Source organism: Homarus americanus, unplaced genomic scaffold (assembly GCF_018991925.1).
Source record: "Homarus americanus isolate GMGI-L3 unplaced genomic scaffold, GMGI_Hamer_2.0 scaffold25013, whole genome shotgun sequence".
In the NCBI taxonomy this organism is placed as follows: Eukaryota; Metazoa; Arthropoda; class Malacostraca; order Decapoda; family Nephropidae; genus Homarus; species Homarus americanus.
In genome coordinates, this window is record NW_024722158.1 from 8,059,207 (window position 1) to 8,077,444 (window position 18,238).

At 46.5% G+C, this 18,238-nt stretch overlaps 1 protein-coding gene across 4 annotated transcripts in view; it reads left to right on the top strand.

Annotated features, from left to right (window-relative positions):
- The window catches only part of LOC121862192 (rap1 GTPase-activating protein 1-like), a 193,118-nt gene that overhangs the window by 11,757 nt on the left and 163,123 nt on the right, over positions 1-18,238 (top strand). The gene's annotated exons all lie outside the window — the stretch shown is intronic.

Below are 18,238 nucleotides of genomic sequence, written 5' to 3' on the forward strand. Positions count from 1 at the left end.
GTCAATTAACCAGTCAGCCGGTTAACCAGTCAGCCCGGAAACTGCCTGATGTACACTTCAGGCACAGTCGTGTGTGTGTGTGTGTGTGTGTGTGTGTGTGTGTGTGTGTGTGTATGTATGTGTGTGTGTTATCATCAGTCACATGTGTCTATTTACACCTGGCTGGTTATAACGGCCTCTAACCCCGCCCTCCCCACCCAGGCCCACCTTGCCCCCACCACTTGCCTCTCTCTCTGCCCCACCTCGTGTCATCTTGGCCACTCTCCAGCTCCCCCCTTACTTTATCTTGTTCTGCAACCCTGTCCCCCCCTGCTGCCCACACCCTGCCCCACCCCCTTCCCCCGCCCTCCATGTCCTGCCCTTGTGCCCTCCCCTGGGCAGTCTCGGCCCTCCTCCCAGAGAGAGAGAGAGATCACACGCCTTGGGTCACTCGGCTCTGCTACGCGATTTTCACACCTCTAATTAAGATAATGACGTAAGTTGCTAAATTTCGCGTCGACGAGAATAGGTGATGCGCGAATAATAGACACCGCGAAAGGCAGCGTCATCCCTCCTGCTCTATAGGTTATCTCCATTAAGTCCTGATTGGTAATTTTTGACAATCAGAATGTTATTAGTGTGGTTTCTGAGTGTTTTAGTGGCACTTAGGATGTCTTCTGATTGTTTAACTGATTCAGAGCGATGACATTGTGTTCTCTAACTGTGCCATTAATATTACATCTACTACTACTACTATTACTACATCTACTACTACTACTACTATTAGTCTATTACTACTATTGTCATTATTCTAATTGTTATTCTCGGTAGTAGCATGATTACGCCCATCTTTGTAGTTCATACTGGAAGAAAAAGATAGTAACTTAAAGCCAAAGGGTTCATACTGAGTAATCGATTATTGCGGGTAATGAGATCGCTGTTCATCTTGGGAGAAAAATTAGTACGGTAGAGTGGTGAGGACTGTGACGTCACGAAGGTAAACAGTGTGTAACCTGCTCTCTCTCTCTCTCTCTCTCTCTCTCTCTCTCTCTCTCTCTCTCTCTCTCACACACAGAAGGTAACAACAGGTAGCTACAACACAGGTAGTTATGGTCAGTACCAGCAGTTCATCTACCTAGGGGTCATAGGTCAGTGTAGACACGTATTAATATCCCTGTACACGGTATGGTAATGGTGCTGGTAGTGTGTGTGTGTGTGTGGTTAGGGAGAGAGAGAGACAGACAGTTAAAGTGGGTGGGAAAGAGAGAGAGAGAGAGAGTGGGAGAGGGAGGGGGTGAGACAGACAGACAGAGAGAGGGAGAAAGGGTTACATTAAATTCACTAAAGGAATAACGGTATTGGCTAATCACACCTGCGCCATCTAGTTAAACCAGGTGTGTTAATGACTCACCTGAGAATAATAACTCCCTTCAGGTCCCTTATCTTGAACCTTAAATGATCTTACGATAATATTTCCTCGTAACTAAAGCTGTGATAACATATCTAACTTACCTTAAGCTACGACAATATAGATAAATTCTCAAGATTCGTAAGATAATATTTCCTCGTAACTAAAGATGAGTGTTAGTAATCCTCACAAGTTAGGGTAAAAAAAAATTTGACTGAAGTTTTTGGAGAGGAGAATCTCTGTATACTGTTAATGAACATGATGTATTTCTTTGTGTATGAACCTCTGTCCTGTGTGGCAGTGAGAAGTGATACCACCCTCAGTGTCAAGACCTGACTGAATTACTCACAATAGGCAAACTGTACTATAAGCTTTGTCAATAACTTTGTTAAACTAAAAAAATTGTGGGTGTCGTAGCTTAAGTGAACCATTTAAATGTTAAGAGAAAAATATAACTCCGACTACTGGGTAGCCTATCTTCCTCAACCATCTAAAATTACAACATATGAACTTAAGTGGGGAGAGAGGGGAGAATTGGGGAGCATAGGAAGAGAAGACAATGGGGAGAACGGGGGAGGGAAGGATAATGAGAGGGGATGGGCAGAAGGGGGGAGGGTAGAATTGGGGAGGATAGAGGAAAAGTGAGGATAGGAAGAGAAGAGAACGGGGAGAAATGGGGTAGGGAAGGATAGTGGGAGAGGATGAATGAGGGGAATGGATAAGGGGAGGAAAGGATGAGAGGAGACAAGGCCCAAGATGGCTGCAGAAAACCCATTAAATAGGGTAACTGTTCTGCAGGGTTCCTGTTGTACACACACACACACACACACACACACACACACACACACACACACACAGAAACACACACACACACACACACACACACACACACACACACACACACACACACACACACACACACACACACACACACACACACACACAGAAACACACACACACACAACTACTCTCGCAAACGGAGAATCAAACGCTATACCCCAGCATTAATTGGCCCTGCAGTCTAATTGCCTTGTTCTACCTAGCACGTGGTAGTCAGGGTAGTTAGTTAAGACAGCATTGGTCTCTTAAAGTGGCCTCAGGTAACTTCTAATGACCTAACGTGAACTCGTATGACCTCAAGATGACCCTGGGATGAAGGGGAGCGGGGGGGTGTTCATCCACCCATACACAAGTGAAAGGTGAGATGTAGGTGTCCTGGGGTGAGAGAGAGAGAGAGAGAGAGAGGTGGTCTAGGCAGGCCCACAACACCCTCCTTCCTTTCTCATCTCAGAATATATGATCCAACCAGATATTACCTGGATGAGGGTCTCCAAGCCACCACCCCCTTCCTACCCCCTCTGCACCCCTCTAAGCCCCTCCATACCCTAGCACCCCTCCTTTACCTCCCACCTCCCTCCATCACTCTCTCCAGGCCTCCTTCACCCCTCCATCACTCTCTAGGCCTCCATCCCCATTCTCGCACTCCTCTTTCACCCTTTCTGAGATAGATAGATAGATAGATAGATAGATAGGTGGATGGATGGATGGGCGGACAGACAGACAGACAGACAGAGAACATTCCCTCACACATATCGCCAGGCAAGAGGGACATAAGAGTGGCCCATCTCTTCTCTCACTACATCATCCATCCATCCACCCGGGAATTCCATTTTTCCATCCTGTTCCACGGAGGGCCAACAGATATCTCTCTCTCTCTCTCTCTCTCTCTCTCTCTCTCTCTCTCTCTCTCTCTCTCTCTCTCTCCTGGTGGGCGGATCTTGTTCAAAACCTAATCTAACCTAACCTAACATAACCTAACCTAACCAAACCAGACATAGAACATAACCTAACCTAACCTAACCTAACCAAACCTATTTATTAATGATGTTTTCTGAGTAAGACTTACATAGTTTTCTCCTCGTACTTATGTTTTGGCAGTCGCTGGGTTAATGGCTTCTAGGTCAGTGAGTTAAATGGATCAAATGGGTCTTAGTTTTAATGGGTCATAAGTCAAATGGGTTATTGTTTTACTGGGCCTCAGTTCATATGGGTTCCAAATTGAATGGGTCCCAATCTTAATGGGACTCAATTCTAATGGACCTGTGCTCTAATGGGTCTCTTCACTTATGGTCTTTAGGATATGAAGCCTGTTCTAATGGGCTCCATTCGTAATAGGTCATAGGTTAGATTAGGTTCAAGATCAGTAGTACAGGGTCTATTAGCACTAGGGCCCATTATAAGTGGGACCCATTAACACTAGAGCCCATTGGAACTGAAAATCATTAGAGCTGGGACCGATTAGCACTAAGACCCATTAGAACTGGGACCCATTATAACTGGGACCTATTAGAATTGGTACCCATTAGCACTAAGACCCATTAGAACTGGTACCCATTAGCACTAAGACCCATTAGAACTGGGACCCATTATAACTGGGACCTATTAGAATTGAGACCCATTTAACCAGCAACCTATTCTATTCCTGACATAACACAAATTCTCAAAGGCTCCCACGTTAATGAGGTAGACATATCTAGTTACGGTAGAGTCTCTCAGGAATTTAGACGCCATTTTGAGTGTGTGTGTGTGTGTGTGTGTGTGTGTGTGTGTGTGTGTGTTAACAGGATGTCACGTCACCCTCCTCTCCCTCTCTCTTTCCAGGGAGTATATAGGGAGCCTTGGTCAACCTTATATGGAGCGTTTGTCGTACACAAACCTATTTACGAAGCTTAGGTCATGGGTACATTTTACTGAGTATGTGGGGGAGATTTGTAGGGTGTGACTGAGTGTGTGTAGATCTTGGGGTAATTAAGGGAGAGTATGTCATAATTCTCTCTCTCTCTCTTTCTCTCTCTCTCTCTCTCTCCTCCTCTCTCTCTCTCCTCTCCTCTCTCTCTCTCTCTCTCTCTCTCTCTGGAACCTCCTGCTTCCCCCTGACACCCCTCCCCCTACCCCCACAAACACCCCCTTCCTCAACACCCTGCCTGGTAATGACCCCAGACACTTAAGCATACCTGTACTAATAGACTCGGGCCATAACTCACCTGTTAGAAAGAGTCCGGGAGGGGAGGGGGCAGTCAGGGAGGGGAAGGGAGAGTCAGGAAGGGTCATGGAGGGGAAGGGAGAGTCAGGAAGGGTCATGGAGGGGAAGGGAGAGTCAGGAAGAGATGAGTGGAGGAAGGGAGGTCGGGGAGGGAAGGGAGGAGTCTAAGGGAGGAAGGGAGGTCAGGGGAAGGGAGAGTCAGGAAGGGTCATGGAGGGGAAGGGAGAATCAGGGAGGGGAAGGGAGAGTGAGAGAGGGTCAAGGAAGGTCAGCAGGAGTCAGGGAGAGGATAAGGGAGGAGCCTGTGTCACTCGCCTCATCCCCAAGAGGGCTAAAGCTCCCATACAATCCCTCACTCACTCCCACACTCCCTAATTGGCCTAATTGGGAACCATTATTTATTGGACAGAAGGGACATCTTCATGGTGTGTGTGTGTGTGTGTGTGTGTGTGTGTGTGTGTGTGTGTTGTGTGTGTGTGTGTGTGTGTGTGTGTGTGAATTATGCCCTTGCGAGTTGTTGTTGATGCGGATGACTTTGCGTTATCTATCTATCTATCTATCTATCTAGCTTTCTATTTGTATCCAATTCTCTCTCTATCAACTAATTTATCCATTTTCTATCAATCTATTATCTCTCTCTCTCTCTCTCTCTCTCTCTCTCTCTCTCTCTCTCTCTCTCTCTCTCTCTCTCTCTCTCTCTCTCTCTCTCTCTCTCTCTCTGTTCCGCACGAGTGACTACTGTTAACAGATGCAGGTCACGTACAGGTTGTCTCTATCAACAGGTAATCTGGTTTCACTTCTCTGTTGTTCTATGACTTGTTAATAAGTACCAGGTGAACAGGTAGAGTTGTGGAGACAGGTGTCTCTCTCAATGTATCTGTCTCTGCTCTCTCTCTCTCTCTCTCTCTCTCTCTCTCTCTATCTCTCTGCATTATTGTGTGAGTAATTGCAGGTACAACTCATTAGAATATGAATAGAAGCGAATATCCCTTCTCCTTGTCCTCCTCCTTCCCTCCCTCCTCCTACTCCTTCCCTTCTTTGTATTCTCTCTCTCCCTCCCCTCCGCCTTCTTCTCCCTCCCCTCCCTTCTTTTCCTCCTCCTCCTTTATTTCCCTCCTCTCCTCCTCCTCCTCCTCCTCCTCTCCTCCTCCCTCCTCCCTCCTCCCTCCTCCTCCTCCTCCTCCCTCCTCCTCCTCCTCCTCCTCCTCCTCCTCTCCTCCTCCTCCTCCTCCCTCCTCCTCCTCCTCCCTCCTCCTCCCTCCTCCTCCTCCTCCTCCTCCTCCTCCTCCCTCCCTCCCTCCCTCCTCCTCCCTCCTCTTCCTCCTCCTCCTCCTCCTCCTCCTCCTCCTCCTCCTCCTCCTCCTCCTCCTCCTCCTCCTCCTCCCATTTCCAGGAGCTTCGTGGTCAGGGTGTCCCATACCACGCATACAGCAACAGTTTAGTTGATCCCACCGTTACCAGGGAAAGAACCTTGGGCGCTTGACCTTATACATATTGCCAGAGGGGGCAGTCAGCTTCGCCCGGCGTTCTCTTTCAATCAATTGGTATGATAATTTTTTTTTAGTTGTTTATATGTTCGCTCGCCTTATGCCACCACTGGCGATCGTTGTATGTTGCAAATATTAAGTGTATTCCCGGCCTTAAACTCCATGTAGACCATTGATAAACCTCAAGTAAACCCCAGGTAAACTCCAGGTAAACCCCAGGTAAACATTAAATAAACCACAAATAAACTTCAAATATGCTCCAGGTAGACAATATATATAAACCTCAAGTAAACCGTAAGTAAACCACACATAAACCTCATGTAAACCCCCAGATAGACCCCCAGGTAAACCACAGATACACCTCGCCACCAGCCCCACGACTAAAATGGACCCGCCCGTAGATGATAAAAAAAGAACTTCATTAAGAAAATAATAAGTTCATTAAGAAGGACCCCAGGAGCGGCCAGGTACACGATCGGGCTAATTAACATCTTAACGTTAACATTGGTACAAGGGTCAAGGCTTCCTCTGACCTTTTTAACATTAACATGACAGATAACTGGTGACTATAATAATAATAATAATAATAATTAACGGTTTATTGAAAGAGCTTGGCAGCCAGAAGGCTGAAAATATACAGTTACATATTTGGGGAATGGGTTACGAATTACAGATAATATACAAGTGACATAAGTGACACAAATAAGACATATAGTAACTTAGATGGGGATCAGCTCAAACTACAGTTCATTTCAACATAGTGACAGTGTAGGGAGCAGTGTTTACTGGGAGTGAATACACTGATTTATTACATGTTATTGATAATTTTTACAATGGTTGGGACTGGGCTGTTCTTATAGCGATCAGTTCGTGCACGTATGGGCTGGATGCAGTTGTGGTGTCGAACAGCAATTCTCGGACAGGGGATCTCAGGTGGTAGTAGGGGCCGGTGTCGGGGATGGTGTAGAAACTTCTTACCAAATTTGCAGATGAGGCCGTGGTGATGGTCCCAGTGTGTGTGTGTGTGTGTGTGTGTGTGTGTGTGTGTGTGCATGTGTGTGTGTGTAATAATAATAATAATAATAATAATAAACGGTTTATTAATAGAGTTGCAGCCGGTGGCTGAAAATATACAGACTTGCATTAGATTTAGACATAATGATATAATATGCATTGAATACATTTACAGGGCTGTGCAGTACATAAATCAGGAGTTGTTTATTATTTTAACAATAGATGGGATGGTGCTGTTCTTATATCTATCGGTGCGGCTCTTATGGGCTGAATTTTGTTGTAGTGGCGGACTGCTCGAGTTGGGTGGGGGCTGCAGGTGGCAGGAGGTGGCGATGGCGAGGGTGGTGCAGTAGTCCACGGCCAAACCTTTCCAGTGCTTGGTGGTGGAGGTCACTGAGGGATGGCATTTCCAGGGTGGAGAGAGCGTTGGTGTAGCCGGAGTATTCTGCGCCGAGCATGATTCTGCAGGCCCTTTTCTGTACCTTCTCTAGCTGACGTTGTTGGGTGGAGTTGAGAGAAGACGACCAGGCTGGTGACGCATACGTTAGTTTGGGGAGAATAAAGGCGTTGTAGATGGTCCTCAGCTCTGGCGTGGGTGTCCCAAGTGACCTAAGTCGTCGTAGCATGTAGAGACGGTACGAGGCTGCCTTGACTGTGTTATTTACATGGGCCTTCCAGTCAAGTTTGTTGTCTATAGTTACACCCAGGAGTTTGGCAGACTGCACCAGCTGGAGAGGATGGGCACCCACTGTGTCTGCTGGGGCTTGCACTGGAGTGGTGGCGGTATTGATGTGCATGACTACGGTTTTGGTGTGGTTGATGGTGACCTTGTTCTCCGTAGTCCATGCCTGTAGCCTGTCCAGGGTGCCTTGGAGCGATGAGTAGTCTGGTGCGGTGTTGTCCACTGAAACCCCCACAGTGCAGTCTTACACGTTCTTCCACCTGTGAGGAGTGTCCGATAGAGCGTCGTTGATCAGGATGAGGAAGCACAGTGGTCCCATCTTGGTCCCCTGGGAAACACCGCAGGTGAGGTGTTGGAATGTAGAGACCAAGCCCTGTGTGTTTGTGTGTGTGTGTGTGTGTGTGTGTGTGTGTGTGTGTGTGTGTGTGTGTGTGTGTGGTGAGTTTTTTAGGCTCATATACACACTATGAAAGCGTCTTTACAGGCAGACAGGCACTTACACAACATCTCTCTCTCTCTCTCTCTCTCTCTCTCTCTCTCTCTCTCTCTCTCTCTCACACACACACCCATACATCCCTGGTATCAAGAGTGCTGTGTCATCACAGCACACCGCATCTCTCTCTCTGTGTCCCTAACATCACAGCACACCGCATCCTCTCTGCTGTGTCCCTTAACATCACAGCACCGCATCTCTCTCTGCTGTGTCCTAACATCAGCACACGTCTCTCTGCTGTGTCCTAACATCACAGCACACAGCATCTCTCTCTGCTGTGTCCCTAACATCACAGCACACCGCATCTCTCTCTGCTGTCCCTAACATCACAGCACACCGCATCTCTGCTGTGTCCTAACATCACAGCACACCGCATCTCTCTCTGCTGTGTCCTAACATCACAGCACACCGCATCTCTCTGCTGTGTCCCTGCTTCTCTCTCTGCTGTGTCTTACATCACAGCACCCGCATCTCTCTCTGCTGTGTCCCTATCACCACCGCATCTCTCTCTGCTGTGTCCTAACATCACAGCACCCGCATCTCTCTCTTGCTGTGTCCTAACATCACAGCACACCTGCATCTCTCTCTGCTGTGTCCTAACATCACAGCACACCTTCTTTGTGTCTGACACAGCACACATCTCTTGTTGTCCATCTGCTCTGTGTCCATCACAGCACACCGCATCTCTCTCTGCTGTGTCTAACATGCACAGCACGCATCTCTCTCTGCTGTGTCCTAACATCACAGCACACCGCATCTCTCTCTGCTGTGTCCTAACATCACAGCACACCGCATCTCTCTCTCTGCTGTGTCCTAACATCACAGCACACATCTCTCTCTGCTGTGTCCCAACATCACAGCACACCGCATCTCTCTCTGCTGTGTCCTAACATCACAGCACACACATCTCTGCTGTGTCCCAACATCACAGCACACCGCATCTCTCTCTGCTGTGTCCCTAACATCACAGCACACCGCATCTCTCTGCTGTGTCCTAACATCACCTTTGCTCTCTCTCTGCTGTGTCCTACATCAGCACACCACATCTCTCTCTGCTGTGTCCAACTCGTTGTCACATCACATCTCTCTCTGCTGTGTCCTTCACAGCACACCGCATCTCTCTCTGCTGTCCTAACATCACAGCACATCTCTCTCTGCTGTGTCCTAACATGCAGCACACCGCATCTCTCTCTGTATCCCTAACACAGCACACCGCATCTCTCTCTGCTGTGTCCCTAACATCACAGCACGCATCTCTCTCTGTGTCCTAACATCACAGCACACCGCATCTCTCTCTGCTGTGTCCCTAACATCACAGCACACCGCATCTCTCTCTGCTGTGTCCTAACATCACAGCACCATCTCTCTGCTGTGTCCCTAACATCACAGCACACCGCATCTCTCTGCTGTGTCCCTAACATCACAGCACACCGCATCTCTCTCTGCTGTGTCCCAACATCACAGCACACCGCATCTCTCTCTGCTGTGTCCCAACATCACAGCACACGCATCTCTCTCTGCTGTGCCTCTTGTCACAGCACTGCATCTCTCTCTGCTGTGTCCCTAACATCACAGCACACCGCATCTCTCTGTGTCCCAACATCACAGCACCGCATCTCTCTCTGCTGTGTCCCTAACATCCCACACACCGCATCTCTCTCTGCTGTGTCCTAACATCACAGCACCATCTCTCTCTGCTGTCCGTCCCAGACCGCATCTCTCTCTCTGTGTCCCTAACATCACAGCACACGCATCTCTCTCTGCTGTGTCCTGCTCACGCACACGCATCTCTCTCTGCTGTGCAACATCACAGCACACCGCATCTCTCTCCTGTGTCCTAACATCCAGCACACCATCTCTCTGCTGTGTCCCAACATCACAGCACACCCATCTCTCTCTGCTGTGTCCCAACATCACAGCACACCGCATCTCTCTCTGCTGTGTCCTACTTTACAGCACACCGCATCTCTCTCTGCTGTGTCCCTAACATCACAGCACATCTCTCTCTGCTGTGTCCCAACATCACAGCACACCGCATCTCTCTCTGCTGTGTCCCAACATCACAGCACACCGCATCTCTCTCTGCTGTGTCCTAACATCACAGCACACCGCATCTCTCTCTGCTGTGTCCCTAACATCACAGCACACCGCATCTCTCTCTGCATTCCTAACATCACAGCACACCGCATCTCTCTCTGCTGTGTCCTAACATCACAGCACACCGCATCTCTCTCTGCTGTGTCCAACATCACAGCACACCGCATCTCTCTCTGCTGTGTCCCTAACATCACAGCACACCGCATCTCTCTGCTGTGTCCTAACATCACAGCACACACATCTCTCTCTGCTGTGTCCCTAACATCACAGCACACCGCATCTCTCTGCTGTGTCCTAACATCACAGCACACAGCATCTCTCTCTGCTGTGTCCTAACATCACAGCACATCTCTCTGTGTGTCCTAACATCTTTGCATCTCTCTCTGCTGTGTCCCTAACATCACAGCACACGCATCTCTCTCTTGTGTCTCTCCAGCACACGCATCTCTTGTTTGTCTCTTTCACAGCACACCATCTCTCTCTGTGTGTTCAGCACGCATCTCTCTGTGTCAACATCACGCACGCTCTCTCTGCTGTGTCCTAACATCACAGCGCACTCTCTCTCTGTGTCCCTAACATCACAGCACACGCATCTCTCTGCTGTGTCCTAACATCACAGCACACCACATCTCTCTCTCTGCTGTGTCCTAACATCACAGCACCGCTCTCTGTGTCCTACATCACAGCACCTGCATCTCTCTGCTGTGTAACATCACAGCACACCGCATCTCTCTCTGCTGTGTCCCTAACATCACAGCACACCACATCTCTCTCTGCTGTGTCCCAACATCACAGCACACACGCATCTCTTCTGTGCTCCTGCATTTTCTTGCTGTGTCCCAACATCACAGCACACGCATCTCTGCTGTGTCCCAACATCACAGCACACATCTCTCTCTGACAGCACACTGCATTTCTCTGCTGTGTCCTAACATCACAGCACACCGCATCTCTCTGTCTAACTCCACCTTTCTGCTTGTCTCAGCACCCGCATCTCTCTCTGCTGTCCTAACATCACAGCACACCGCATTTCTCTCTCTGCTGTGTCCTAACATCACAGCACACTGCATCTCTGCTGTGTCCCACATCACAGCACACCGCACTCTCTGCTGTGTCCCAACATCACAGCACACCGCATCTCTCTCTCTCTCTGTGTCCCAACATCACAGCACACTGCATTTCTCTCTGCTGTGTCCCAACATCACAGCACACTGCATCTCTGCTGTGTCCAACATCACAGCACACCACCCCTGCTGTGTCCTAACATCACAGCACACCGCATCTCTCTCTCTGCTGTGTCCCAACATCACAGCACACACCGCACTTCTCTGCTGTGTCCTAACATCACAGCACACCGCATCTCTCTCTGCTGTGTCCTAACATCACAGCACACTGCCTCTCTGCTGTGTCCTAACATCACAGCACACGCATCTCTCTGCTGTGTCCTAACATCACAGCACACCGCATCTCTCTCTCTGCTGTGTCCCAACATCACAGCACACCGCATCTCTCTCTTGTGTCCTAACATCAGCACACCGCATCTCTCTCTCTGCTGTGTCCTAACATCACAGCACACCGCATCTCTCTCTGCTGTGTCCTAACATCACAGCACACTGCATCTCTCTGCTTTCAACGCATCTCTCTTGCTGTGTCCCAACATCACAGCACACGCATCTCTCTGCTGTGTCCTAACATCACAGCACACACTCCGCCAACCACCTCCTGAGCTCATTGCGAGTTTATGGGTCGTCCCGATGGCTCCAATTGGCCATTAAACCCGAGTTAATTGCTGTAGTTAGTAGTCGATGTCTCATTGCGTTTCGGATACGCACTGGTTCGCGGGCTCTGGGGTCATCTTCTCCCGGGGTTGACTGCTTCGTGAAGGATTCGAATCCAGGATGATTGAGGAAGAGGATTCTCTCTCTCTCTTAAGCCCTTATCCTTCAATACACACACACACACACACACTCACACACACACACACACACACACACACACACACACACACACACACACACACACACACACACACACACTCTACCAATCCTTTATCTCACTAATAAATCTACTATCAATATCAACCTGATTAATCTACCACTTATCTACCTGGCGGGTCTCTCCTAAAGGTTCATTAATTAAACCACCTTGATACCGTAATGATAAGGTTGTTTACGAAGAGTTAAATTACGTATTGACATGAGCGTTAACCAATAGGATGAGCTATTTGCTGAGTTAGTTAGCTCAATGTATGCGTTTCCTGAGTTGGCTGCGTTATTTAGCACATCTACTTGAGTATTGCCAAGTCTTGTTTACCTTTAGTTGAGCTTAGTAAGGACGCCCATTAATTCCGTGTCACGTAAAATGATTCTTTTACTTAACCCTGACAGAAATATATACCATACATAAACGCTGAAGCCAACCAAATGTTTTAATTATTTTTTGTTGTAGTTTCAATGGTTATTTTTTTCGTTTAATTTTGTTCTTGTTATAAATAAGAGAAGGTAGTGAGCGACTGTTGACAGGTAAGGGACTCAGGTGAAGTGGTTTTTGTATTTTAATTAACTTTTCTGACCTTTATCTTGTGTCGATTCCAGTGGCTTATTCCTCCTCTTCCCCCTTCTCTTTCTTCTTCTTCTTCTTCTTCTTCTTCTTCTGTGTGTTAAAAACTCCCAAATATAAAAGTCTATTTATTAATTTATTCGTTAATATATTTATTAATTCATTACATAAGAAAAAATATAAATGTGTGTTTAACGTCTATATTATAGGATAGATTTCATATAATATTTTCTATAATTTAGAGTTTAAATGTAAGTCAGGTTATACTGGTGGGACTGACTCAAGCTGTGAAGGTCAGGTAACTTATTTCAGGTAACACCCAAGTATACATGAATACATTAATAAGTGTGTATACTGTATATATATGTGTGTTTAGTATAGCGAAGGAATGTATTTAGAATAAGAGAATGACTTTTCCTCGGGGTTTGGTTAGGTTAGGCTGGGTTGGATTAGGTTGGGTTGGGTTAGGTTGGGTTAGATTAGGATGGGTTGGGTTGGGTTAGGTTAGGGTAGGTTATAGGAGCACTAGTCGCCTCAGGGTTGGAGTAGAATGCCAAACATATGTTATTTATGGCTGACCTCTGTAAGATATCGAGGAGCCTAGTGGTGCTGCCTCACTCTACACCTGTATGTCTGTCCGACGAGAGAAATAGAGACAGACAGACAAACAGACAGTCAGACAGACAGAAACAGAGGGAATGAGAGACATAAATGGTCAGAATGATAGTTTAAGAGACAGAATGAAAGCTGAGAGACAGAGACAGTGAGAGTGAATTTATCTTCTTTATTTTCTCCCTCCTTCCAACCTTCCTTTTCTCTTCACTCCTTTATTTCTACCTCCCTCCCTTTCTCCCTTTCTCCCTTCCTCCCTTCCTCTGTCATCCACAAACCACTCCACCCCCCAGTGTCTCGCCAGCTCAGCGCCATATTGTGATTTAGATTATTAGGTAGATTATGGCCTAAATCACCATAATCTACGGGGCTCCAGCAGACACCCAGCAGGACGCCATTTTTATCGTGGGTTTCCTTCATAAGCCAATCACATTTATCTGTCTTGTAGATCGTTTTTATCAGCCAATCACATGCATGAATGTCACGTAGTGTTGTGTTTTTATCAGCCTATCACACTCAGCCACAGCCTGTAGATCGGTTTTATTAGCCAATCACATTCGAATACGTCACACAGCTTGTATCAATCAGCCAATCACATCAAAGTTCATCATGTTTGCTAGATATTTCGATCTCTGGTATAACTGCATAATGAATGAATGAATGAATGAGCGTATGGATCGTAATTGGCTGATGGAAACAGTGCTTGTGACGTATTCTTATGCGATTGGCTGATAGTCTTAATCTACGTGACTTACTCTGTGACTGGCTAATAGACACCACTTATAACAGACTTACCCCCATGTGATTGGCTGATGGATACAACCTAATGGGCCGACGGACTCCCATGGTGAGGTTGATTCAGCATGTGTAATGGATCGTGTTATATCCTTAACCTCCTATATATTCCAATTTGGTAGTCGGCAGGTGGCGAGTAGGATGCCCTTAGGACCATACCTGGATAGTTTTCAAGGGTTCTCCGTCTCACCTGGGAGAGCTAGGGGGAGACTGGGAGTGTGTGAGGTGTTAGTCGAAAACTGAGATGGCGGGAAAGTTGTAAAATTGCGCGGGAAAATTATAAACAAATTGAGAAAGTTAAAAAAGCGCGGGAAAAGTGTCCAAGTTTTATAAGGTTTTTGGGAAGCCGTAGGTTGTGAGGGCGGTGTCTCCTCTTTTTGTTGTGATTATGCGGCCGTGGGAAGACCTCTCTCTCTCTCTCCGCAGCACCATGAGATCACGCCACAGCTTCAGGGAAGGCCGTGGTGTGGGCGTCACATCTGCTGGTAGTATCATGCACGGAGGACCCTGGTTCGGGCTACCGTGGTTGGCACCTGTGTAAATACGTGGGGTCCATCCCCTTGGTGACAGACATAGGGGGAGGTGGGGGCGTCTCTGTGAAGGTAACCGTGTTTGTGCTGTAATATGATGGAAATTTCACCAAAGTATTGATGACAGACATTGTGGGGTCCGTATGTGTGAAGGTATATAAGCTGTTGTGTTTTAATAAGAGTACAGTTGGTGTTGATTAAAGTGTTGCCAGAAACAAGATTATTATTAGTGGCTTAAACACAAGTGAAAGGTTATATTAAGTTTACTTCTCACCCATCGTCGTTTTCTTCGAAGTCTTACCCTTACCTATTGATAGTTGACCTAAAAGTATGTATGGTTATGCTATGAATATTATTACTGTCATTAGCGATAAAACAACAGTAAGACTAAAAGTAACGTTAATGATGTAAGGTCAGAGGAGTACAGTATGTTAAGTATGCCCTTCATCTACCACCGTTTTCTTGGAAGGTTTCCCCTCCCGCTGTGACAGAGATGTGTGTGGGTGGAGGCCAAGTTCTGTGTTTGATTGTTATTTAAGTGATGATGCTAATATAATGAAAGTAATAAGAGTTTTACTTATACAGGTATTTTGCTGTTCACAGATGGTTCATAAACCTTTAAGTATACCACTCAACAAGTAGTGCTTTCTCTTGTCTCAAAGGGATCATCTTGTCTGCAGTCAACAAGTCATTCAAGGAAATGTAATGGTGTCATTTTTTTCCCGGGAACACTAAAGCATTGACTAAGATAATAGTATCAGCTTTCCTCCACCCCGGAAAATCTTGTTTATGCCACGTGTGTCTGTTGACGTCACATAAACCAGGCTATAATGTGCCTCAGTTGTTGTTGACCTTTGTACCGGATGTCAGGAGAGGATGATGTCGAGTAAGAGGGTTGAATGACATCATATAAGATGTTGATGGCGTGAGGTTTGAATGACGCCATAAGTGAGGTGTTGATGATGTCAGATGCGGGTGACGCCATAAGTAAGATGACATAAGGCGTGTGGGTGTGGTGAGTGGGTGACATCCGTGAGGAGATGAAGGAGGTGGGGGGGTGAGTCAGGGCTCATCGGTGTTGTTGGTAAGGCACTGAGCCAGCCTGGCACTAACAGGGTGCCAACACACACTTACACACAAAAAAAAGACACATACACACAATCACACATACACACACACACACACAACATACACATACACACACACATACGCACACACACACACGCGCACACACACAAACATACACACACAAAATAAACACACACACACACACACACATACACAAACAAACTCCACGACGGGCAGCTTAAAACGTCGTGGAATGTGTACAAAGTAAGGTGCGGTGGCTGATTGAATACAACACCCACCTCTTGTCCATGGAGTCTCTAGTTCACGACCAGGAAACCTAACCTAAACTAACCTAACTTAACCCCCCAACAGTTGATCTATGTGTGAATTGGTACCTAAACTATACAGATAGGGAAATGAGGGTTGTTAAGTGCAGTACCGAGGAAGGCTTAGTTTGCAGTAGGCTATATCCACACTTCCCTTAACCGAGCTTCAGCTTTACAGGACCCACTTTCACCATTCATAAGTAGATGCGTTCATGGTATACCGACTTATACCGTGTTCAAGCCTTACTTTTTGATACGTAAAATGTTCTAAAATGGTACTTACATGAATTGAAATGTATACTTAAGTGTGCTTGTATTATTTAAAACAAACTTACAACTCTTGAAAATCTACTTATGTGTACTTGAATTACTTAGAACCTACTAAACAGCACTTATAACACTTTAAACGTACTGACATTACTTAACACCTTCTAAACAGCACTTATGACTCGTTAAAACATACAAAACCTTACTTACATGATAAAAAAAATCTTAAACCTTACTGATAAAACATAAGATCTAAACCAATTATTACATCATATCTGGGGGTTAGCGACCACAGTCCTCCACCCTAAACATTCTCGGGCTGCTTTTACCAATCCCCTAAAGTTTTTTTATCTCTTTGGAGACCCTAATCTAACCCTAACGTAACATATCTTATCCTAATCTAACCCTAACCTAACATATCCTATCCTAATCTAACCCTAGCTTAACATATCTTATCCTAATCTAACCCTAACCTAACATCCTCAAGTAGCGTTAAAGTTTTGCTAATTATCAGGTGAAATAAGCAGGGAGGGGGGCTAATCTTCAGGTGATCTTTATAAAACTTAATCAAATCAGTAGAAATTAAATAAGTGTTGCTAACATCTACGTGTGTGTGTGTGTGTGTGTGTGTGTGTGTGTGTGTGTGTGTGCGTGACTCTGCCCTCGTCAACTGGCATCCACACAAATAGCAGAGGTTCTTGCTATTACCCTGTGTACAACAAGGCAGTGTGTCTTCCAGCGCTTACTGTACTGAGAGGAATGTGTCTAATAGCAGATGGTGAATGGAGTGAGTTATGGGGATGTTAGGCTCCCTCTCTCTCTCTCTCTCTCTCTCAAACCACAACACAATATATATCAATTGGTCGAGAATTTAACTTAGTGGGTCCTTGACTTTTTGCTCGTGAGTATGTTAAGCTTAGTAGAGATGTGTAAAATAATATTGGTGACACTACATACATACATACATACATACATGCATACATACATACATACATACATACATGCATACATACATACATACATACATACATACATACATACATACATACATACATACAGACATACATACATACATACATACATACATACATGCATACATACATACATACATACATACATACATACATACATACATACATACCCCCCCATTCATTCTTGGTCCCTCCCTCTCCCTCTTCTCCACCCTCTCATCTCCCTCCTTGCATCTCTTCCTTTCCTTCCCTCCCTCCCACCCCTCCCCCTCCCCTCCCCCTGCATCTCTTCCCTTTCCTTCCCTCCCTCCCCTCCCCCTTCCTCCCCCTGCATCTCCTCCTCCCTCCCTCCCTCTCTCCGCTTAGTAATCCTTGGGTGGGGGCAGGGTGGAAGGTATAATCTATCAGACTCATAGAAGCAGCAGGTCCGGCTTGCTCACTGATGACCCCAACACACACACACACACACACACACACACACACACACACACACACACACACACACACACACAGGAAGTCTGCATGATATTGTTGATGACACACTCTCTCTCTCTCTCTCTCTCTCTCTCTCTCTCTCTCTCTCTCTCTCTCTCTCTCTCTCTCTCTCTCTCTCTCTCTCTCTCTCTCTCTCTCTCATCCCTCCTTCATCCCTCCTTCCTTTCTTCCTCACTCCCCACATCCCTTCCATTCCACCTTTTCATATTCCTTCTTCCCTCACTGCCGTTCTTCCTTCTTCCCTTTCCACTTTTCTTTCCTTCCTTTCCCTCCCTCCATCTCCCCCTCTCCTCCTCCTCTTTCCTCTCTTCTCTCTCCTCCTTCCTTCCTCTCTTCCTTTCCCTCCCTCCCTTCCTCTCCCTCCTCCCCTCTCCCCGTCCCTTCCTCCTCCCTCCTTTCTTTTCACCTCCCT